At 41.4% G+C, this 19,711-nt stretch overlaps 1 pseudogene; it reads left to right on the top strand.

Moving 5' to 3' along the window:
• Positions 1–19,711, top strand: part of LOC144581693 (uncharacterized) — a 151,502-nt pseudogene that overhangs the window by 91,092 nt on the left and 40,699 nt on the right.

Genomic DNA, 19,711 nt, shown 5'->3' with positions numbered 1-19,711 from the left:
ATGTATGTTTAGTAGAGATGGGGGTTTCACCGAGTTAACCAGGCTGGCCTTCAACTCCTGATTTCAGGTAATCCACCCACCTCAGCCTCCCAAATTGCTGGGGTTACAGGTGTGAGCCACTGCACCTGGCCCAATAATCTTTCTTATATTTATCAATCTTTTTTTAAATAAAACAAACAAAAGAAGGATTCATTGAGGTTAAATAACATGTACAAAGGCACACAGCTAGAATACGGCAGATCCAGGATTGAAACTCTGAATTTGTGCACGCTTGTTCCCCGCTGCTTTGCAATTCCCAGTACTTTTAATAGTCCTCTGTCTTTATTTAAGAAACAGTGTGATATTAGTGCATGCCATTAGAAGTGGCTGGGTGCATCGTTAAAGCTTGGGGCCACAAGAGTACTGTTTAGTGCAATGAAGCAAACATCTTTTCATACAAATAATTTATTTGTACCAAAGTTTTCCACTTGAACACCCTAAGTGAATTGGACTAATGTATTATTTTATACTAAAGAGGTGGTTGAAAATTGATGTATTTAGGGTTTAAGAAATTTCAGACTAACTTTCAAACCTTTTACTTATTTCCTGGTGGACTTCAAGTAAAATGTAACTTAAATCATTCTTATTCATTTACATGTTTGTGCTCAGGAAAGATATTTGGATGAATTATTTAATGTCTAGTGCTTAAGATCCTGTTCTTAAAGGCCATTAGAAGTCCCTTTTCTTTGAAACATAGCATGTTGATTTTGATGTCAGGTGTAAATGAACTTGAACCACAGACAAGTTTGCAATTTAGGATGAAGCCTTGAACTTAGGAAGCTCCAGTTGGCATCCAACCTTGGCAAATGCATTCTTTAACCTCTAAAGTAGTTATTTTGGAGAAACCCAGAGGGATAACAGGGCTTTAATGAAAATTGTCAACAAAATTGAAAAGAAAAAAAGAAAGCATATTTTGAAATCCAGACCTGGAGAGGTCTCTAACTAGAAACAACTGAGGCATAAAACTCAAGAAGGCTTCAAACAGCTTTAATCTGCTAGTGAATCTGTTCTTTGATAGCATGTGAAATCTAGGCTGAGAAGTGTGTGCTGAAGCGTTTCAGTACACTAATCCCAACTAATTCCAAGATTGATTTTGCTAAAAGACCTGACTGGCATTCTAAAAAGAAATGGCAGGGAAGGGAAGAAGAAGAAAGAGATGACAGAGTCAGAGAGAGAGAGATGGAGAGATAGAGATACAGAGATGATGGGGGGTGGAGAGAGCATGAGAGAGAGCAATGGCATGACAGCAAGAGCTAGAGTGATAAAGAGAGAGAGAAAAAAAGAAGGGGAGGAAGAGATCTGTGTTTTGAGACCAAAGATTTAGATTTGAATCTTGGTTCTGTTATTAACATTTTATAAGGTTTCATGCAGATCATTGAAGCCAATTTGAACTTCAGTTTTCTTACATATATAGTGTGAAGAAGGACATCAGTCTTTACACTGTAGGATCAATGGAGGTGGTGAATGTGAACAATTCTGTAGATGTAAAGATGATGCAAATGTAGGCATTGTTAACTCCTCCTCCCCTACCGGCAGGTCAACACGCAATCCTCATCTGTTTCCATCCCGTTTCTGAACTTTCCTGTGTAGCTCCTCTATCACAGGCAAATCTTTCCAGGTGTGCTCTAAATCTGATGCCTGGATCTCATCCTCTTCCACCGGTTTTCATTCTATTGCTTACTTCTGCCTTTCTGTATTCCTTCAATTTGTCATTTATTTTGGAGGCTTCAAACATCTCTTGACCTTCTAGTTGCTCTCCAGGTACCACCACCAGTTTCTTCTTCATTTTATGTTCAGGATTCTTGTAAGGTATGCCCACACAAGTTGTCTCTACTTATATACTTCCAAAGCTCTTCTCTGCCCATTTCAGTGTGGATCCCACCACTTCCCACACCTTTATCCCTCCCCATTTTAAGAGACAAAATGGATTATGTAGTGCAGAAACCAGTGTCACTTTCCAGTCTCGTATAATGAGGCTGTTTTTGCATTTAATACTTTTTCTTCTAGAAATGCTGTCTTATATGGGCTTCTGTGACTTCAAACTCTCCAGGTGTTCTTGCTAGCTGTCTGGAAGCCCCTTCGGAGCCTTTTTTGATGGCCCATTTTCCTCCTCCCAATCTCTGTATGTTGGAATGTCTTGAGGAACAGTCCTAGGCCTTTTCTTGTTTTGGTCCACGCTCTTCTCTAGCAGTCTCATTTACTTACTTGAAATCAAAAACCTCTATTATACTGAAATTCCCTAGCTCAGTCTGCATCATCCAGCCTCTCTCTTGTCTTGCATCTAGGTTCACATTTCAATAGTCTCTCCGCAGCTCTTCTTAAATATCTTCCAGACAACTCAAAATGAACATGTTCAAAGCAAGTTATGTTTTTTTCCCTCCACATATGCTTCTCTCCAAGGCCTCCCCAGCTCAGTAAATGACCAGTTGCCTATGTCTGAAAGCTGAAAGTTATTCTTGATACCTCCTTATCTTTGATTCCTTACAGTAAACTTAATACCAAGTCCTGTTCATTTATCTTCTAAAGCACCTTTGTGTTTGCCTGCTTTCGTTTTCGTCCATTTATGTCACTCGTCTAAATCACCATTATTTCTCACCTGGACTACAGTATTCATTTCCAAGGTGTTTTTTCCACTTGTAATTCTTTTGTCTTTGATTCTGTTCTTCAAACAGCAATAAGAGTGATAGTCAGAAAAATTCAAAGTGGTTATGCCATTCCTCAGTTTTAAATCCTTCATTTGGGCCTCCATGTTCTATAAAGTCCAACATTTTTATTGCACTCTGCAAGACTCTTCATGATCTGAGCTTTGCCCCTCTTCTCCCATCTCATCTCGTTCATCACTGACCCTCTTATTCACTGCCCATCAATTTTGCCAGGATGTTCCGGAGTTTAGCATTTCTTTGTGTTACAAAAGGCAGACAACCATAAAGAATTCAGAGTTGTGATGCCAGCAACACAGATGGCCTTTTGTTTGTGTCAGAGCCATTTGAACCAGAGTGAGTCCATCTTGAATAGGGCCTGGGTAAAATAAGGCTGAGACCTACTGGGCTGCATTCCCAGGAGTTTAGGCAGTCACAGTCACAGGATGAGAGAGAAGGTTGGTACAAGATACAGGTCACAAAGACCCTTCTGATAAAGCAGGATGCAATAAAGAAGTTGGGCAAGACCTGCTGAAACCAAGATGGCGATGAAAGTGACCTCTGGTCAAACTCACTGCTCATTCTACTTTAATTATAATGCATTGGCATGCTAAAAGACACTCCTTCCAGCACCATGACAGTTTACAAATGCCATGGCAATATCCAGAAGTAACCCAATAGAGGCTAAAAAGGGGAGGAACTCTCAGTTCTGGGAAATCCCCACCCCTTTCCCAGAAAATTTATAAATAACCCACCCCTTGTTTACTGTATAATTAAAAAATAACTATAAGTATAAACAGTCGAGAAGCCCATGCTGCTGCTGTGCCTTTAGAGTAGCCATTCTATTACTCCTTTACTTTTTGAATAAACTTGCTTTCACTTCATTCTATAAATTCTCCCCAAATTCTTCTTTCTTGTGCAAAGTCCAAGAACCCTCCCTTGGAGTCGTGATTAGGAGCCCTTTCCAGTAACACTTGTGCTTTTTGTAGAAAATATTATTTTATATGGTTCCCAAGGGCATACTGGGGAGAAAGGAGAACACTTAGAAAAATATGAACAAGTAAGAAGTCCAAGGGCTCCTTTCGTTTGTGCTAGAATAATACAGCTGAAAGGGAGCTCAGAAGGCATCTAATTCAACTTCCTCCTTTGGAAGATGAGGAGACTGTAGTTCAGGAAAGGAAAATTATTTCTTAAGATCACAGAACTTGCCAGTTTACCTGTAATGTAAGTAGCTTTTTTATTAGTACAATTGTGAGTAGTCCGAATTCACCTTCCTTTGCTAAAATGATCATTTGCTCTTCACATGTTCCTCTGCCATTATGATGGAAAGGAACTCTGCCATCTGTGCCTTCCTACAAATAAGTTTAAAGAAAGACATTGTAAAAATGGCCACTTAGAGTGGAAACCTCATTTTTCAATGAGAATAACATAATGTTTCGTTCTCTTAAGAAACTTCAGGCATAATAGAACGTAAATGTTTTTAAGTTGGAGGTGTCCAGAAGCTTTAACCTCTTGTATTTAAATCCAGTCATTGAGAGTATCCATTTGTCAAGCTCTTTGTGCATACAAAGAACAAGGACAGCTCTTTTCTAAGCCTCAGTTTTCCCATATGTGGAACAGAGATAATATTCATACTATGGTGTGTTTATGTGACAAAGTCGAGGTGAAAAATAGGTAAGAAAACGTATTTGATAGCACCAAGCATTCTGTACATGCTCGCTTCCATTTTTGCCTGTTTTGCTTTCTAGTTTGATTTCGTCTCCTCAGTGTAACTGAGGGGACTGAGAGATATGTATAGGTACACGTATTCACCCCCACACATATAAGTATGGTGCAGAAACATACGTGCTCTTAAACCTTCTCTTTTTTAGCACTTACTGCAGTTGTAATTATTTATTTAAACATTTGCTAATGCCTGACTTTCTGTCTGAACTCTAAGCTTAATGTTATTAAGAACCATTCTTGCTCTGTTCTCTGTTGTATGTGAGCACCTGCAGATTCTTAAAAATTTATGTTACATCTATTTTTCGGTATTAATTTAAATGCCAAACATTTTTCTAGGCCCTGGGTGTCTGGCAGTTTACAGAAAACAAATCTCTGGCTATGGTGCTTTGTTCTAATGGAGGAAGCAGACGATAATATGTTATTGCTTCTCCATTTACTTGCTGTGTGATTTCAGGAAAGTTACACAACCTATCTGTGCCAAATTCCTTACCTGCAAAATGAGAGATCATTGTCCATAGGTTTCTCATGTTTTTTAGCTCTTGTGAACAGCCGTTACTCTGGGCCAGCTTTTTAGGTATATATTCTTGAGTAGCTGGGACCACAGGTATGCACTGTCACACCCAGCAAATTTTTATATTTTTTGTAGAGACGGGGTTTCACCATGTTGTCTAGGCTAGCCTTGAATTTCTGGGCTCAAACAGTCTGCCCTCCTCAGCCACCCAGTGTTGAGAGTACAGGTGTGAGCCACCATGCCTGGCCTTTTTAAAGTATATTGGTATAACAAATAGCCTTGGAAGGTATAACTCAGGCGTGTCCAATGTTTTGGTTTCCATGGATCACATTGGAAGAAGAAGAACTGTCTTGGGCAGCACATGAAATACACTAATTATAGCTGATGAGCTAAAAAAATTGCAAAAAACTCATAATATTTTAAGAAAATTTGTAAATTTGTTTTGGGCCACATTCAAAGCTGTCCTAGGCTACATGCAGCTCTGCGGACCTTGGGTTGGACAAGTTTAGTGTAGCGTCTCCCTCCATGGACAGGGCAGATCTATTTTCTGACCAATATAATAAAGATAATGTCTCCCTCTGAGACAAAGGTTGAGCAGGTTTGCCAGTGGCCTGGTTATAAGACTAGGGGTTTCCCAGGGTCAGATTCCTCAGCTATGAAACAAGTCCACAGTGTGTGCAGTGTACACAGGGCCTGTACACAGGCCCACTTGCATTGTCTCGTGGAACATGGGTGGAGCAAAGGGAACTGATACGAACGTGAAGTTCATGCCACCTGCTATGCCGTGACTAATGACATCTTTGCTTCTCACCCAGGAGTCTCGTATCTTCCGCATGCGTCTCTGTGTGGCAGCTAGACTTATTAGCTAGCAATCAGGGGATAATATCAGATCTTCGCAATTTTGTTTATATTTATTTAGTTTTAAACATGTATTTATTAAATTTATTAATGCCAAGTTTATTGAATTAGTACAAATTATAGGATACAAATGTAATTTTGTTACCTGGGTAGATGGCATAGTGGTTAAGTGAGAGCTTTCAGTGTATCTAGAATCTGAATAACATACATGGTATCCATGAAGTAATTTCTCGTCATCTAGCCTCTTCCCACCCCCACACCTTCTGAGTCTCTACTGTCTATCACTCCATACCCTGTGTCCACGTGGACACACTTATAAGTCAGAACAGGCCTTATTTATCTTTCTGTGTCTGATTTGTTTCACTTAAGATAATGGCCTCCACTTTCATCCATAATACTACAAAAGACATTATTTAGCTTAAAAAAATGGCTGAATATAGTAATCTATTGTATATTTAAACCACATTTTCTTTATCTAATTATCCATTGATAGCCACTTAGGTTGATGCCTTATCTTTGTCTTGTCCTTCACAATTTTGGATGATAACATAGTTCCTATTTTACAATGTTGTTATGAGGATTAAATAGAAGAATGTTCTTGTGCTGGGTGTTATGTTGTCTGGAACCCCACCCCCCCACCCCCCACCCCACACATCCCTGCACCTGCGTTCACATGATATTCACTCACTTACCTCCTTTAGGTTTTCCTTCAGATAGTACCTTCTTAGTGACGTCTATCTCAACATTCCTGTTTAAAATGACAGCTTTCCCCTATTAGTTAGGGTTCGACCAGAGAAACAGAAGCAGTAGGCAACACATATTAAGAGATTTATTGCAGGAAATTAGCTTATACAATTGTGGGGGCTGATAAGTATCCATAGGCCAGGGCCATGGGGAAGGGCAGGCTGGAACCCTCAGGTATGAGCTGAGACTGCAGCCCACAGTTAGAATTTCTTTCTCAGGAAAGCCTCAGCTTTATTGATAAAACCTTTCCATTGCTTGATTCAGGCTCACCCAGACCATCTAGGATCATCTTTCTCACTTAAAGCCAACTGATTATGGACTTTAATCACATCTAAAAAATACCTTCATAGTAACACCCAGATTGATGCTTGATATAATTATAGAGGATTGAAGTCTTGACAAGGTGACACATCAAAAGGCCAGACACCCCAATACTGTCTATTTTCTTTATTTGTTTGTTTTCTCTGCCACAGCTACCAGCATCTAATTTACTATTTTAACTTATTTTTCCAGTTGTCTGTCTCCTCCACTAAAATGTACATCCCATGAAAAGAGGGATTTTTGATTATTCACTCTTATTTGCTTATACAACGGTGTGTATGGGAAATAGCCTATACCATGCTATTATTGGCCAATACCAGCAGATGGCCAATAAATACATGTTCAATTATTGAATGAATGAAGACGACATGCTCAGAAAAGGGCCTGATGCATTGTAAGTGTACACCAAATGGTCTAATAAATGTGGAAATGATACCATCTACTTTGCACTTATGCATCTCAATTTTGTTTTCACACTTTCCTTCTTTGATCCCAGACACCTTTTCAAAAGTGCTAAATCCGATAGCCTTTGCTAGATTTGGGTCCCATGGAACCCCCTGCCTGCCCTAGTCTCCAGCCTTACTTGTGGTCCTCTCAGCAGCAAGTGCTTCTGCTGGCCTGCCTTTCTTTAAATCCTGAAGTACTTTTTGCTGCACCTCCTACCTCTCTTCTCTTGTACAAGCTGTTCTCTCAGCCATGAATGCTTTCTCCAACCTTGTATTCACCTGGCTCAGTTTTATGCCTCTTTTAACACTCAGTTGAGGTGTTAATTTCTGTTCAAGGTCCTTTCTGATCCCCAAGACGGGTGCCTCCTTTTGTGCCTCCTCACTGTTCTGCACTTAGTCTGTCCTGACACCTAGCTGACTCCTACACTTCATTATAATTGGCTTTTTCACTCATTCCACACTAAAATCCTTGAGGACAGGATCATGTCATCTATTTCTGTATCTCCAGAATATAGTACTGCTTCTGGCACAGAGAGATGCTCTCTAAAGTCTGGCCAAGTGCGTAGTTGAATGAGGGCACCCAAATAACACAGAAACAGCTACTTTGCTCAGGAAGGGCAGAACCTCTCAACTCTCACTTTGCATTCAAATCCCAGGGGAGAGTTTTAAACATACAGTGCCTAGGCCTGAACTCCCAAATTTGGATTCAGCTTATCTAGCATGAGGCTTGAGTGTTGGTGTGTATATATATATGGAACTCTTCAAATGGGTTTGATGTGCAGTCAGGGCTGAGAAACACAACCTCTGAGACAGCTGTGAGCTAAGTTTATGTTTTATTTGCTTTCTGTCTGGCAAGAGGAGCAGAGTTGCCCCTTTTCCTTTAATTTGAGAGTCACTTTTTATCCCCCGCTCTGGGGAAGCTTTGTACCCAGACTCCTTTCTCACTGCTCAAAGCTAATGGTGCACCTGTGTTTATGGCCTTGAGCAGCCTGGCCAGGGAAGAATTTGCATTTTTACTGCATTTTTATTATTTATTGAAAAGGATGTATTACGTGATCACAGGCAGATGCTTTGAGGGTAATACAAATGATCTAGAATTTGTCATTGAAGCTCACATTGTGTTTTGGAAATGAGGAGGAGGTTGTAGCTGGGTGGTGGGCTGTGGAGGGTTTAAGTGAGATCAGCCTGCCAGGGCACCTGAATTTCTTCCTTCATCTACACATGGTGGTTAAGAGAGAGGCCTCTGGAGTCAAATGCCTGAATTTAGTCCCATCTCAGACGTTGAGCAACCTACTAGCCTTGTAATTTCTTTGTGTCTGAGTTTCCTCGACGATTCCAGAAAGCCATAGCACTACTGCATATGATTTTGAGGATTAAATTATATGGTGGATATATATTACTGGGCATTTAGTAGTGCCCCAAGACAAAGTTATTATTGCTGTCATCCTCCCCACACCTTCTCTTCACCCCTGCTGCCCAGCCTCCGGTGACACCTGTGCTGTCTCACCTGTACTGTTGCAATAGCCTCCCAATGGGACTTCTTGCCTCCACCTGCCTCAAATCCATCCAGCACATGGCCTGCACTGCTGTCTTCTGGGTACGTTTTTGTTTGTTTGCTTTGCCCTTAACACACTTCTCCTATTGAAATAATTACTTCTAACACAATTTTTATAATCCCAGTCATCTTAGGTAACCAATTCTCATGTTATGGCAGAACAGATTAGATTGGCAAGAACATGGAGTGTTGCATTGTGGGCCAGTAGGGAGGATGCAGAAATAACACTCACTCTGAGGGCACAAATAAGGCCAAGGAACCTTCAAATCTTACCTGAGTAAACTCCCAGAAACACTAGATGCTTATGAGCTTTATTTCCAGAAACTTCTACCAGTTCTCCACTGATAACATATGGAAAAGAGGGTGGATTTCATGACAACAATTTAGATGATCACCATTTGGTACCCACCACAGTCAGGTTTCCCATAATTTGTCTCCTGCTTTGAGAGATGTAGCAAGGAATTTACCACAAGTGAGTCCAATAAAGCTCACTTTTCACCAGCTCCTTGAATTAAGCATGGAGTGCTAAAGAGGCCAGATGGCTCTGTTACCCTCTGGCGACATAAAAGAAGAGCAGCAGTTTCCCAAAGATAGACGGTAACGCTACGTGGACGCCACATAAAGGGTTGTATGGTGGGTGCAAACAGCCCAGCTTTGGAAATTCACTATGGGAGCAAAGAATGGATAGAAAGATGAATGACTCAGCATCAGGGGCCAGAGGACCAGCTGGGTCTGGCCTTGGAAGGCACCATAAGGAGAGAGGAAAGTTTTTTCCACTTTTTTTATTATGGTAAAATACACATAACACAAAGTTTCCTATCTTAACCATTTAAAAGTGTATGGTTTAATGGTATTAAGTACATTCAAATTGCTTTCCATCACTACCATCTATCTCCGAAACTCTGTCTTGCAAACTATGCCCACTCAACAGTAGCGCTTCATTTCCTCCTTCCCCCAGCTCCTGGAAACCACCATTTTCCTTTCTGTCTCTAGGATTTTGACTGAGTGCCTCATATAAGTGGACTCATGCAGGATTTTTTTGTTTCTGACTGACTTATTTGCCTGGCTTAAGGTCCTTCAAGTTTATCCATGTTGTAGCATATGACAGAATGTCCTTTGTATTCAAAGATGAATAATATTCCATTGTACATACACACATATTAGCTTATCCATTTATCTGTGGATGAGCACTTATGTTGGTTCTAGGTTTTAGCTATAGTGAAAAATGTTGCTATGAACATGAGTGTACAAATGTCTCTGTAACACTCTGCTTTCAATTCTTTTGACTATATACCTACAAGTGTAGTTGCTAGATTATATGCTAATTCTATTTTTAATTTCTCAAGGGACTGCCATATTAATTTCCACAGCAGCTATACCATTTTTGTATTCCCAGCAGCAGTTGGCATAAGGGTTCCAATTTCTTTATATCCTCACCAACACTTGTGTATTTGTTTTTTTTTTAATGCTTATTATACTTTAATCCTGCAAGATCTGCACATGGGATACATGTGCAGGATTATTACATAAATATACACATGCCATGGTGGGTGCACTGTTTTTAACAATTTATTCACTTACTCAATCACCTTTGATGGCTCTCTCTTGTCAGTTGCATTGGCCCCAACTTCTCTGCATACCTTGCCTGTCTCCTAGGACTCAGTCACCCTGTCCTTAGCTGTCTAAGGATACTCACTGCTCTTCACTCTCACCTACTCCACCTCCACCGCATCCCCATTGGGTTGAATGGCTTTTATTTTTTTGTGCTTTTAAACTTCCCAGTCTCCCTACCTTTGCTAGTCTTTTCCTATGTAATTATGTAAATCCAAACTACACAATGCTGGTCTTATCTCCTCCAATTAACTGTATTCTTTGACTCCAGCCACACTATTGTGTCTTCCATAAAGGACACACTTCTTTAGGGTTTGTTAATTTATGTACAGAGCAGTTCCCCAATTCCAGTGGCTGAACCCTTGTTCTTAAACCCTGTCACAATGCAATGTAGGTCTCTATCTTCGAGTGTGGATCTGCTATGATGCAGCAGTGATTAAAATGCCCACACTTCATCCATAGAGTGCACCTGCCATTTCCAAAGGGCCTTTGGGAATCAATAAAATTCTTTGCACAGATCAGAGGCCAAAGAACAGGGAAGACTGCTGAGAGGATGTATTTTGTGAATACATAATACAGGCTTGAATGAGGCATACGTCACATTCCTCCACATTTCTCTGTCCAAACTCAGTGTCATAACGCCGCTTGATAGAGACGGAGGCTGGGAAATGTAGTCTGTCTTTGTGTGCTGAGGCAAACGTAACAGAGATGGCAAACATACCATGTTCTCTCTGCCACATTCACTGCAGTACAATTTAACAGTTGACAATTCCAGTTTCTCAAGAAATGGACTTTCAGTTTTCTAGGGTGTGCTCATTTGAGATGCTTTTTTCAAACACAGAATTCACTGGTTGTTTTTTTTTTTTCAGATCAATACTGGCAAGAAGTAAGGCACGATCAGCTTTTCTTTGTCTTGCTTTTCACAGTGACCTTGGTTGAAATTCTCTAGGGACACAGATGTACTGTTGTTAGCCGTGGCTGAAAGTACATTCTGACACAAGAGAGGGCAATGAGAGGCAAGTTAAAAGACAGAGTGAATAAAGAACTTTATAATTTGTCAAGATGTGAGTATGCAGATCTTTTCCAAATATTTTCTTCAAAAAAAGTGTCACAGGTGACTTGTGGATGTGGCTTTCTCTTCTGGCCAGTGGGATAACACATCAGGAGAGAGTTCTGTAGTTTGATTTGTGCCCTTGACAGAGAGAAAGATAAAGGTTAAGTCCTTACCCCTGGTACCATGAACATGACATTATTTGGAAATAGGGGCTTTGCAGATGTAATCAAGCTGATATGAGGGTGTAGTGGATCAGGGCAGGCTGGAATGCAATGGCTGGTGTGCTTCTCAGATGAGGGAGGTTTGGATACAGATGCATAGAGAGGAGAACACCATGAAAAGGCACAGAGGGACAGACACGTAGAGAAGACAGTCACTTGATAACGAAGACAGAGATTGGGGTGATGCTTCTAGAAGACAATCTCAAGGATTACTGGGCAACCACCAGAGGCTAGAAATAAACAAGAAGGATTCTTCCCTAGAGACTTCAGAGAGGGGGCAGCCCTGCTGACACTTTGATTTTGGACATGCTGTTTTTTGTCCAGGTTGTCCAAAGTTACATTGATTCATTTGTTTTCTTGTTGTAAGTTTGAAGAAGGGGCATCTTTTGTGAATTCATGCAGAGATGCTGTACATGACCATTAACGTTCAGCTTGGAGAACACCTCGTGGTTTCCTTGGTAAAAAGAAAGATTTAATAAGATTCCAAACTAATTTTCCTCTTACAGATCCTCATGGTTCTGGTCACTATGTCGAATTCTGACCTTATCCTTGAGGGTATTCTCATCCCTTGGGGTGACAGACAAGTCACAGACTGCTAAACCATGTGTACTCAGGGCTGGAGAGAAGCAAGTGCAGAGCACTCACTGTGTGAGCACAAACTGGAGCATGTCACACTCAGCACCAGCGAGGTGGGGAAGGGTAGGTCAAGGGAGGCTTCCTGGAGGAGGCGGCTGCTCTGCCGTCACTCCCAGGTTTTTTTGAAGGTAAATGTTGTACACATATTTAAAGGGTTGAAACCCTCAGGGTACCCACATACTTGAGACCAGCCCTTTTAGGATGCTTGAGAGAGTGTGGAGTTTTACTGATCATGCCTTTCTATTCTGTATTTTTGATGCTTTGACAACCTGGTGTCTTGCGGACATTGGTGGAATTGCCCTGCTCTGGACTAGCTAATTCCTAGAGATTACTAACAACTGGCTCTGAGCATGTCTGTCATATGCAAACCAACCAGTTCAGAGCCCATACCCTCAGCACCTCCTTTACAGAAATTTTATACTGTGGGCCACTCTTTCTCTCATCACTCCAGGGCCAGGTACCAGTAAGATAGGGGCACCCTCTATGTCCCAGGGCTTGCTAAAATTATGCACACTAGCCAGTCCTAATGCTTACCCTGTCTCACCCATTTCTGTGGAAACCACAACAAAAATTCTTGCATCCAGTTCCCCTTCTCCCCTCCGCCGAGGGGTCAGACCCTGCTGCTTCCCCATGTGGCCTTGCATAGAGTGACATGAGAACTGTGAGTGGACTTCTTCCTTCATCACAGTCATTTCTGTGCCTGCGTGTCTCACCATACCAGATTAAAACAATCCCCGGCACCCACTGAAAAAAGACCTTATTAAAGGGTTTGGGGAACTGTTTGGATTTCAGAAGGGTGAGGCCTCAAGGGAGAGAAGGATGTGGTGAGCAAGGAGGCTGCAGAAATGAGCAGGGCTCACATCCCCAGGGACGAAGGAAGACAGCCAGAGATCACCCGGCACTGGGCAGCTCCACTGACAGAAGCCTTGGGTGGCAACCAGAAACCTACACTGTTCATTAGCCGTCTGTCAAGTCGTGACTGCCGCAAGCTCTGAATTTCCTTACAGGTGGCAGCAAAGGCCCCTGTGCATTTTTCTCTTGTGTCAGTAATAAAGGTGGTTGGAAGCTGAGCGCCAGAGTCCCACTACTAAGCAGGTTTTCAGGGAGATAACTGGGAGAGAGTGTGGAGTCCGACAGCACAGTTTTGAAAAGAAAACAGGCCAAATTCCTAGAGAATAACAGAAAGCCAGTTTGGGCCTCAAAAGTAGCTCTGGCAGCCTTATCAGTCAAAAGACTTCTCGGAGAAAGCATTTCCAGGGGCCCTGCCTGTGCTGCCATAATGGCAGCCTGCCCTCCCATGGGCTCAGCCCCCGTCAAGCTCTGATGAAAGGACTGGCCTGGAACACCTTCAATCAATTCCCCTTTATCTGGTCTCTTCTATTCCTGAGGGAGGATAATCCTGTGTTTTGCAGTCTCTTTCCATCCAGCATGTAGCATCTATTGATTTTTATAGTTGTTTTTGCCAGTTGATATGGCAGTGGAGGAGAAAGACCTGCAGGTCTGAAGTTCTGAACTTGAGGAAGGAGTTCAGATTCTTGAAAGTAACCACTCTGCTTCTTCTGCTTCGTCTTCTTTCTCTTCTTTTCATTCTTTCTTTCTCTCTCTTCTTTCTTTTCTTTTCTTTTCTTTTCTTTTCTTTTCTTTTCTTTTCTTTTCTTTTCTTTTCCTTCTTTCAAGGGCCAGATCCTGTGGGCTGTAATACACAGATCCTCTTTGAGGAATACATAATTATTCTGGTTTAGTCCTTTTATTCCTTTCATATTATCACCAAATTGTTTGTTCATCAGAACACACAGTGGCACAGTGTTACATCAAACACCATCTTACTTGTGTGTTCTTAGGCACAGACATTACGGTAATAAAAGGTCAAATCATAGCATCTCAGATTTGGAATAATCATCATCTAGGTACTTGTAACTCATACAACACTTTATACTTCGTTGTATAGTTCAATTTTTATGTGAAATCAGTGCTTTATGGATTAGAAATTTGAACCGTACAGGGGAGGTTATTTATTCTATTAGAAAATATCCTCTGAGCATCCTCTGAAGGATCAGTATTATTCTAGGTGCTGGAGATCCAATGTAACCAGAAGTGAGGAACTCCCTACCTTCCTGGAACTTATTCATAACTAAGGAGTTCTGAAGACTGACTTGTACTCAAGCCTCCTGTGATCAGTGCAACAGGAATGGTTTCTGAGGCTGTTCAGAGTGAAGCTTTGCCACTCCATAGCTGTGTGATTTTGAGCAAATTACTGAACTCACTTGAATTTCCATTTAAGTTACAGAAAATGACTACTGGTATCAAGGAGTTGCTGAGAAGTTTAGGGATTATGGAGATCAAATACCTGGCCCACAGTAAGGAGTCAGTAAAGGACAGTTGTTATCACTGCTCATGAACAGCTATAAAAGCTTGGAATTAGAAGTTATTTCTTCCCACTTGGTGACAGGAGAAGAGAAACCTTCTCAGAGAGGGTTAGCATGACCTGGGCATTAAAGAACAGACCTTTATTCTTGGGAATGATCTTTTTCTGTTAGAAAAACACTTGATTGAGGCCCATTTAAGAAGTCTTTTTTGTAATGACATTAATTTCCCATTAGAAAAGTTTTATTCTGGAACTTGTGAGTTCAAGTCAACTTATTGAAAGTGAGAGTCATAAAAAGGAAGCTGAGTGACAGGATGCAGAAATGTAACCAATATGAAATTCTGTTAGGTTCTTTTACAAACCTTCCTCTACCGTGAAAAAGAGTCAGCTCTGTCAGAGTCAGGCAGAAAGCCTGCATTAAATCCTGGTTCCTCTATGTTTTAGGTGTGTGTCTCAAATAAGTGCAGTAAACCGTGTGGGTCTCAGTCCTTCTTCTATGAGTTAAAAAGAACATTTTCTGAATTTTGAGGATAATGCTTATAAAAAACTTAACATGGGGCCTGGCTAATAAAGGAGGGCTGAAAACATAAAATTAATGCACCCAAGACTGGTTTCTTCTTGCATAATCACTTTGGTTAATGGCACAATGTGGGAAGAAAGAGCCCTGTGTCCAGTCCTGAGCTTGTTTGTAACTCAGCAATAGCCATAGGCTAGTCGATTGCCCATTCTTGGTTTCCATTTTCTCCTCTGTAAAAGAAATATTGGCACCAAACCTAGGTGCCTGGATCTCTTATGTATCCCAGAGGGGGTTCTGGAAGCTGCTCCAAGTGTTTTCATTATTCCAAAAAGCCTGCTGGATACCTTAGAGGTAGGCTAAATAAAAGTACACAGTCTAGGGAAAATGAGAGTTTTGAAAATTCTCCAAGGCTATTTTCCTTGGGGGTAAAGACCAGTGTCTTTTCAGTGTCCTACATGGTCTTGTACCGTCTTGTTTCTCCTCAGCCCCTAAGGCTCATCAGAGACTCTCTTTGGATTTTGGCCAGTCTGCACTAAGTGACTGTTTTTCTCAGATACTCTGGGATGCTTTGATTTTGATTTCCCAGCCTTTGCTTAGAATGATACTGTATGGATGACTCTTACCTCCTTTAACTAGCACCCCATGAATCCTATTGATATGGTTTGGCTCTGTGTCCCCAGCCAAATCTTATCTTAAATTGTACTCCCATAATTCCCACATATTGTGGGAGGGACCCGGTTGGAGATAATTTGAATCATGGGGGTGGTTCCCCCATACTGTTTTCATGATAGAATAAGTCTCATGAGATCTGATGGTTTTATTAGGGGTTTCCACTTTTGCATCTTCCTCATTTTCTCTTGCAGCCACCATGTAAGAAGTGCCTTTCACCTCCCGCCATAATTCTGATGCCTCCCCCACCATGTGGAACTATTAGTCCAATTAAACCTCATTTTTCCCCAGTCTTAGGTACATCTTTATGAGTAGCATTAAAACAGAATAATACAGTAAATTGGTAACAGGAGTGGGGTGTTGATGAAAAGCTACCTGAAAATGTGGAAACAACTTTGGAACTGGTAACAGGCAAAGGTTGGAAGAGTTCGGAGTGCTCAGAAAAACACAGGAAAATGTGGAAAAGTTTGTAACTTTCTAGAGACTTGTTGAATGGCATTGACTGAAAGCCTGATAGTGATATGAAAAATAAGGTCCAGGCTGAGGTGGTTTCAGATGGAGGTGAGGAACTTGTTGGGAACTGGAGCAAAGGTGACTCTTGTTATGTTTTAGCAAAGAGACTGACAGTTTTGCCCCTGCTGTAGAGATGTGTGGAACGTAGAACTTGACAGAGGTGACTTAGGGTAATCTGGTGGAAGAAATTTCTAAGCAGCAAAGCATTCAAGAGCGACTAAGGTGCTATTAAAAGCATTCAGTTTTATAAGCAAAGCAGAGCATAAAAGTTTAGAAAATTTGCAGCCTGACAATGTGATAGAAAAGAAAAACCTATTTTCTGAGAAGAAATTCAAGCCAGCTGCAGAAATTTGCATAAGTAACCAGGAGCCTGTTAGTCCCCTAGACAATTAGGAAAATGTCTCCAGGGAATGTAACAGGTCTTCACAGCAGCCCCTTCCATGACAGGCCAAGAAGCCTATGAGAAAATAGTTTCCTGGGCCCATCCCAGGGTCCCCACGCCATGTGCAGCCTAGAGACTTGGTGCCCCATATCCCATCCACTCCAGCTGTGGCTGAAAGGGGACAACATAGAGCTTGGGCCATGGCTTCAAAGGATGCAAGCTCCAAGGTTTGACAGCTTCCACATGGTATTCCTTCTGTGAGTCCACAGAAGTCAAAAAGTGGGGTTTTGGAACCTCCTCCTAGATTTCAGAAGATCTATGGAAATGCCTGGATGCTCAGGCAGAAGTTTACTGCAGGGGCAGGGCCCTCACGGAGAACCTCTGCTAGGGCAGTGCAGATGGAAAATGTGGGGTCAGAGCCCCTACACAGAGTCCCTACTGGGGCACCACCTAGTGGAGCTGTAAGTAAAGGGCTACCATGTTCCAGACCCTAGAATCGTAGATCCACTGACAACTTGCATCGTTTGCCTGGAAAAGCCGCAGGCACTCAATGTCTGCCTGTGACAGCAGCCGGGAGGGAGGCTGTACCCTGTAAAGCCACAAGTGCAGAGCTTCCCAAGACCATGAGAACCCAACTCTCTCATTAGCATGACCTGGATGTGAGACCTGGGATCAAAGGAGATCATTTTGGAGCTTTAAAATTTGATTGCCTCACTAGATTTTGGACTCACGTCGTCCCTGTAACCACTTTGTTTTGGCAATTTCTCCCATTTGGAATGGCTATATTTATACAAATCTTATATCCCCATTGTATCTAGGAAGTAACTAACTTCCTTTTGATTTTACAGGCTCATAGGTGGAAGGGACTTGCTTTGTTTCAGATGAAACTTTGGACTGTGTGGACTTTTGGGTTAGTGCTGAAATGAGTTAAGACTTTGAAGCACTGTTGGAAAGGCATGGTTGGTTTTGAAATGTGAGAACATGAGATTTGGAGGGGCTAGGGGTAGAATGATATACTTTGGCTGTGTCCCCACCCAAATCTCATCTTAATTTGTACTCCCATCATTCCTCTGTGTTGTGTGTGGGAGGAACCAGTGAAAGATAAATTGAAACATGGGGGCGATTTTCCCCATACTGTTCTCATGGTAGTGACTAAGTCTCACGAGATCTGATGGTTTCATCAGGGGTTTCTGCTTTTGTATCTTCCTCATTTTCTCTTGCCACCACCATTTAAGAAGTGCCTTTTGGCTTCTGCCATGATTCTGAGGCCTCCCCAGCCATGTGGAACTGTAAGTCTAATTAAACATCTTTTTCTTCCCAGTCTCAGGTATGTCTTTATCAGCAGTGTGAGAATGGACTAATGCACCTATGCTCACAACTCTTTTACATTACAGCCTCCCTTCCCCACATTCATCACCAACCTTCCCTGACATCTCATGGCTCCCTCTCTTACCTTGCATTACATTTTCCAGTAGCACTAATCATCACATAATATACAATGCAATTTACTTTTTCTTAGTAAATTTTGTTTTGACTTTACATTTAAACTAGAAATAATACTGCACGAGGACTTGGAATTTTTAAAACATTTTGTTCACTGTTGTATCCCAAGTATGGCAAGCAATGCCTGGGTAATAGCAAGTATTTACTGTATACATGATTATTGAATGAATGCATAGACTTTGGCTGGAAGTCTTTTAACTCAGTAAAAGCACACAGGTTATCCCTTGAAGGAAATTCTTATTGGAAATTTTAAATACAAAATGGGGAAACTAAGTATTTCTTAATAAATATAGTTTGCTTAACATAAACACAAAAAATTGCTAGACACAATCTTTCAAAAGAACATAGGTGAATATTAGTGAAGTCATAGACTCTTGATGGTGAATATTGTAAATGCAAATATCTTCTAAGAATCCACTAGAGATCTAAAATTTCTTTCTTTCTTTCTTTTCTTTTTTTTTTGAGACTGAGTCTCGCTCTGTCACCCAGGCTGGAGTGCAGTGGCACGATCTCAGCTCACTGCAACCTCTACCTCTTGGGTTCAAGTGATTCTTCTGCCACACCCTCCTGAGTAACTGGGATTACAGGCATCTGCCACCACCCCCAGCCTATTCTTGTATTTTGAGTAGAGACAGGATTTCACCATGTTGGCCAGGGTGGTCTCAAACTCCTGACCTCAGGTGATTCACCTGCCTCGGCCTCTCAAAGTGCTGGGATTACAGGTGTGAGCCACCACACCAGGCATAACATGTGTGATTCTGAGTTATGGGGAGTGTCAAGGGGAAGTCAGAATCGTGCTTTCTAAGCAGACACCATCATATTGAACCCAGTATTGAATGCAGTGTCATATTAGGTGCTCAGTAAATCTTTATGGATCCGTTTTGAACTGAGTTTAGATAAAAGTACTGTCTCAATATTTTTTAAGCAAGACTGGGAACTTGAGAAATATTTTTATTATTTTATTAAGTGAAATAAACCAAGGGGGCATAGTATTTTATGCTCTGATTTTCTCTCTTCATCAACTTGCTCTTTCTTACTATGGGGAAACTAGAGGCAATAATTAAAGAATTAAACCCCCTTTACTCACTTATGCTGTGCACACTATTGCATGCCATTTGATGTTTATTTTCCAACGATGGGAGTTTAACTTATTTATTTTTCTTCCCTTGCGGCCTCAACTGTCTGACCCACAGCAGCCTCCAGGTTTAGCTGGAAAGGACCTCTGTTTTCACTCTCCTATAGACTCACTCTCCTGTGGGCAGCTAAAGAAATGTGCCAGGTCATTTAATGAAATCAAATCCTCATACACCTTGGATAGCAATAGATGCAGAAGCTCCCCATGGTTAGGAGGGAGTTCTTTCTTATCCCTGAGACACACCTCTTTGTATCCAACAAAGTTGGC

This window comes from Callithrix jacchus, chromosome 3 (assembly GCF_049354715.1).
Source record: "Callithrix jacchus isolate 240 chromosome 3, calJac240_pri, whole genome shotgun sequence".
Lineage (NCBI taxonomy): Eukaryota > Metazoa > Chordata > Mammalia > Primates > Cebidae > Callithrix > Callithrix jacchus.
This window is presented reverse-complemented; position numbering and strand designations above follow the sequence as displayed.